Source organism: Triticum dicoccoides, chromosome 7B, assembly GCF_002162155.2.
Source record: "Triticum dicoccoides isolate Atlit2015 ecotype Zavitan chromosome 7B, WEW_v2.0, whole genome shotgun sequence".
Taxonomy (NCBI): domain Eukaryota; kingdom Viridiplantae; phylum Streptophyta; class Magnoliopsida; order Poales; family Poaceae; genus Triticum; species Triticum dicoccoides.
In genome coordinates this window covers 422,740,401-422,746,191 of record NC_041393.1, presented here as the reverse complement: position 1 = coordinate 422,746,191, position 5,791 = coordinate 422,740,401, and positions in this window count along the sequence as shown.

The following is a 5,791-nucleotide window of genomic DNA, read 5'->3' as shown; positions in this document are numbered from 1 at the left end:
CCTCACTCTGAAATTCCTTGAACTTTTCAAAGGTCTCAGACTTGTGTTTCATTAAGTAGACATACCCATATCTACTCAAGTCATCAGTGAGAGTGAGAACATAACGATATCCTCCGCGAGCCTCAACTCTCATTGGACCGCACACATCGGTATGTATGATTTCCAACAAGTTGGTTGCTCGCTCCATTGTTCCGGAGAATGGAGTCTTGGTCATTTTGCCCAAGAGGCATGGTTCGCATGTGTCAAACGATTCATAATCAAGAGACTCTAAAAGTCCATCAGCATGGAGCTTCTTCATGCGCTTGACACCAATGTGACCAAGGCGGCAGTGCCACAAGTATGTGGGACTATCGTTATCAACTTTACATCTTTTGGCATCTACACTATGAACATGTGTAATATTACGCTCGAGATTCATTAAGAATAAACCATTGACCATCGGAGCATGACCATAAAACATATCTCTCATATAAATCGAACAACCATTATTCTCAGACTTAAATGAGTAGCCATCTCGTATTAAACGAGATCCAGATACAATGTTCATGCTCAAACTTGGCACCAAATAACAATTATTAAGGTTTAAAACTAATCCCGTAGGTAAATGTAGAGGCAGCGTGCCGACGGCGATCACATCGACTCTAGAACCATTCCCGACGCGCATCGTCACCTCGTCCTTCGCCAGTCTCCATTTATTCCGCAGCTCCTGCTGTGAGTTACAAATATGAGCAACATCACCGGTATCAAATACCCAGGAGTTACTACGAGTACTGGTAAGGTACACATCAATTACATGTATATCAAATATACCTTTGGTGTTGCCGGCCTTCTTATCCGCTAAGTATTTGGGGCAGTTCCGCTTCCAGTGACCCTTCCCCTTGCAATAAAAGCACTCAATCTCAGGCTTGGGTCCATTCTTTGACTTCTTCCCGGCAACAGGCTTACCGGGCGCGGCAACATCTTTGCCGTCCTTCTTGAAGTTCTTCTTACCCTTGCCCTTCTTGAACTTAGTGGTCTTATTGACCATCAACACTTGATGTTCTTTCTTGATTTCAGCCTCTGCTGACTTCAGCATCAAGAACACTTCAGGAATGGTCTTTACCATCCCCTGCATGTTGTAGTTCATCACAAAGCTCTTGTAGCTTGGTGGGAGCGACTGGAGGATTCTGTCAATGACCGCCTCATCTGGGAGGTTTATGTTCAGCTGGGTCATACGGTTGTGCAATCCAGACATCTTCAGGATGTTTTCACTGACAGAACTGTTTTCCTCCATCTTACAACTGTAGAACTTGTCGGAGACATCATATCTCTCAACCCGGGCATGAGCTTGGAAAACTAGTTTCAGCTCTTCGAACATCTCATATGCTCCGTGATGCTCAAAACGCTTTTGGAGCCCCGGTTCTAAGCTGTAAAGCATGCCGCACTGAACGAGGGAGTAATCATCAGCACGAGCTTGCCAAGCGTTCATAACGTCTTGGTTCTCTGGGACGGGAGCGTCACCTAGCGGTCCTTCTAGGACATATTGCTTCCTGGCAGCTATGAGGATGATCCTCAGGTTCCGGACCCAGTCCGTATAGTTGCTACCATCATCTTTCAGCTTGGTTTTCTCTAGGAACGCGTTGAAGTTCATGTTGACATTAGCGTTGGCCATTGATCTACAAGACATATTTGCAAAGGTTTTAGACTAAGTTCATGATAATAAAGTTCTAATCAAAATTATGAACTCCCACTTAGATTAGACATCCCTCTAGTCATCTAAGTGTTACACGATCCGAGTCGACTAGCCCGTGTCCGATCATCACGTGAGACGGACTAGTCATCGTCGGTGAACATCTTCATGTTGATCGTATCTTCCATACGACTCGTGTTCGACCTTTCGGTCTCCGTGTTCCGAGGCCATGTCTGCACATGCTAGGCTCATCAAGTTAACCCTAAGTGTTTTCGCTGTGTAAAACTGTCTACACCCGTTGTATGTGAACGTAAGAATCCATCACACCCGATCATCACGTGGTGCTTAGAAGCGACGAACTGTAGCAACGGTGCACAGTTAGGGGAGAACACTTCTTGAAATTTTATAAGGGATCATCTTATTTACTACCGTCGTTCTAAGTAAACAAGATGCATAAACATAATAAACATCACATGCAATTATATAGTTGTGACATGATATGGCCAATATCATAAAGCTCCATTGATCTCCATCTTCGGGGCTCCATGATCATCTTGTCACCGGCTTGACACCATGATCTCCATCATCATGATCTCCATCATCGTGTCTTCATGAAGTTGTCACGCCAACGACTACTTCTACTTCTATGACTAATGCGTTTAGCAATGAAGTAAAGTAGTTTACATGGCGTTCTTCAATGACACGCAGGTCATACAAAAATAAAGACAACTCCTATGGCTCCTACCGGTTGTCATACTCATCGACATGCAAGTCGTGAATCCTATTACAAGAACATGATCTCATACATCACAATTCATCATTCATCACAACTTCTGGCCATATCACATCACATGATCAATCGCTGCAAAAACAAGTTAGACGTCCTCTAATTGTTGTTGCATCTTTTACGTGGCTGCGATTGGGTTCTAGCAAGAACGTTTTCTTACCTATGAATCACCACAACGTGATTTTGTCAACTTCTATTTACCCTTCATAAGGGCCCTGTTCATCGAATCCGCTCCAACTAAAGTGGGAGAGACAGACACCCGCCAACCACCTTATGCAACTAGTGCATGTCAATCGGTGGAACCAGTCTCACGTAAGCGTACGTGTAAGGTTGGTCCGGGCCGCTTCATCCCACAATACTGTTGAAGCAAGAAAAGACTAGTAGAGGCAAGTAAGTTGACAAGATCCACGCCCACAACAAATTGTGTTCTACTCGTGCATTAGAGAACTACGCATAGACTTAGCTCTGATACCACTGTTGGGGAACGTTGCAAAAAATTAAAAAATTTCCTACGGTTTCACCAAGATCCATCTATGAGTTCATCTAAGCAACGAGTCATGGAAGAGAGTTTGCATCTACATACCACTTGTAGATCGCGTGCGGAAGCTTGCAAGGCGATGATGTAGTCGTACTCGACGTGATTCGAATCACCGATGACCAAGTGCTGAACGGACAGCACCTCCGCGTTCAACACACGTACGGTACGAGTGACGTCTCCTCCATCTTGATCCAGCAAGGAGGAAGGAGAGGTTGAGGAAGACAGCTCCACCGGTAGCACGACGGCGTGGTGATGGTGGAGAAGCAGTACTCCGACAGGGCTTCGCCGAGCACACAACGAAGGAGGAGAGGTGTTGGGGAGGGGAGGGCTGCGCCTTGGCTTATGGTGCGGCTGCCCTCCCCTCACCCCTCTATTTATAGGGGGAAGGGAGAAGGGGGCCGGCCCCTCTAGATCCATCTAGAGGGGGGGCGGCGGCCAAGGGGAGGGGGGACTTGCCCCCCAAGCAAAGGGGGGCGCCCCCTCTAGGGTTCCCCCCTCAACCCTAGGCGCAAGGGCCCAGGGGAGGGGGTGCGCCAAGCCCACCAGGGGCTGGCCAACTCCCCACGCAGCCCAAGTGGCCCCCCGGGAGGGGTGGCCCCTCCCGGTGGACCCCCGGAACCCTTCCGGTGGCCCCGGTACAATACCGGTATGCCCCCGAAACTTTCCGGTGTCCTTTTAACAACTTCCCATATATAAATCTTTACCTCCAGACCCTTCCGGAACTCCTCGTGACGTCTGGGATCTCATCCGGGACTCCGAACAACATTCGGTAGTCACATACTAGTCTTCCTAATAACCCTAGCGTCACCGAACCTTAAGTGTGTAGACCCTACGGGTTCGGGAGACATGCAGACATGACCGAGACGACTCTCGGGCAATAACCAACAGCGGGGTCTGGATACCCATGTTGGCTCCCACATGCTCCTCGATAATCTCATCGGTTGAACCACGAAGTCGAGGATTCGATCAAAACCCTGTATGCAATTCCCTTTGTCAATCGGTACGTTACTTGCCCGAGACTCGATCGTCGGTATCCCAATACCTTGTTCAGTCTCGTTACCGGCAAGTCACTTTACTCGTACCATAATGCATGATCCCGTGGCCAACACCTTGGTCACCTTGAGCTCATTATGATGATGCATTACCAAGTGGGCCTAGAGATACCTCTCCGTCATACGGAGTGACAAATCCCAGTCTCGATCCGTGTCAACCCAACAGATACTTTCGGAGATACCTGTAATGCACCTTTATAGTCACCCAGTTACGTTGTGACGTTTGATACACCCAAGGCACTCCTACCGTAACCGGGAGTTACACGATCTCATGGTCGAAGGAAGAGATACTTGACATTGGCAAAGCTCTAGCAAACGAACTACACGATCTTTTATGCTATGCTTAGGATTGGGTCTTGTCCATCACATCCATGACTATCTATTGATCACAACGAGCTAGTCAACTAGAGGCTCACTAGGGACATATTGGGGTCTAAGTATTCACACGTGTATTACGATTTCCGGATAATACAGTTATAGCATGAACAAAAGACAATTATCATGAACATTGAAATATAATAATACTTTTATTATTGCCTCTAGGGCATATTTCCAACAGCCCCCTGCCCCCGTATATAAAGGAGGGAGGGGGGAGGTGCGGCCGGCCCTAGGGGTGCGCCTGGAGGAGTCCTACTCCCATCGGGAATAGGACTCCCCCCTCTTGCCTTGTTGGAGAAGGAAGGGGGAAGGGGGAAAGAGGAAAGGGGGGGCGCCCCCCCTTCCTTGTCCTATTCGGACTAGGGGGGAGGGGGCGCGCGGCCTGCCCTGGCCGGCCCTCCTCTTCTCCCTTAGGGCCCATGTAGGCCCAATAACCCCCAGGGAGGGTCCGGTAACCCCCCGGTACTCCGGTAAAATCCCGATTTCACCCGGAACGATTCTGATATCCAAATATAGGCTTCCAATATATCAATCTTTATGTCTCGACCATTTCGAGACTCCTCGTCATGTCCGTGATCACATCCGGGACTCCGAACAACCTTCGGTACATCAAAACTTATAAACTCATAATAAAACTGTCATCATAACGTTAAGCGTGCGGACCCTACGGGTTCGAGAACTATGTAGACATGACCTAGAACTGTTTCTGGTCAATAACTAATAGCGGAACCTGGATGCTCATATTGGCTCCTACAAATTCTACGAAGATCTTTATCGGTCAAACCGCATAACAACGTACGTTGTTCCCTTTGTCATCGGTATGTTACTTGCCCCGAGATTCGATCGTCCGTATCCAATACCTAGTTCAATATCGTTACCGGCAAGTCTCTTTACTCGTTACGTAATGCATCATTCCATAACCAACTCATTGGCCACATTGCTTGCAAGGCTTATTGTGATGTGCATTACCGAGAGGGCCCAGAGATACCTCTCCGACAATCGGAGTGACAAAACCTAATCTCGAAATACGCCAACTCAACATGTACCATTGGAGACACTTGTAGAGCTCCTTTATAATCACCCAGTTACGTTGTGACGTTTGGTAGCACACAAAGTGTTCCTCCGGTAAACGGGAGTTGCATAATCTCATAGTTGTAGGAACTTTGTATAAGTCATGAAGAAAGCAATAGCAACATACTAAACGATCAAATGCTAAGCTAACGGTATGGGTCAGGTCAATCACATCATTCTCCTAATGATGTGATCCCGTTAATCAAATGACAACACATGTCTATGGTTAGGAAACATAACCATCTTTGATTAATGAGCTAGTCAAGTAGAGGCATACTAGTGACATTAAGTTTGTC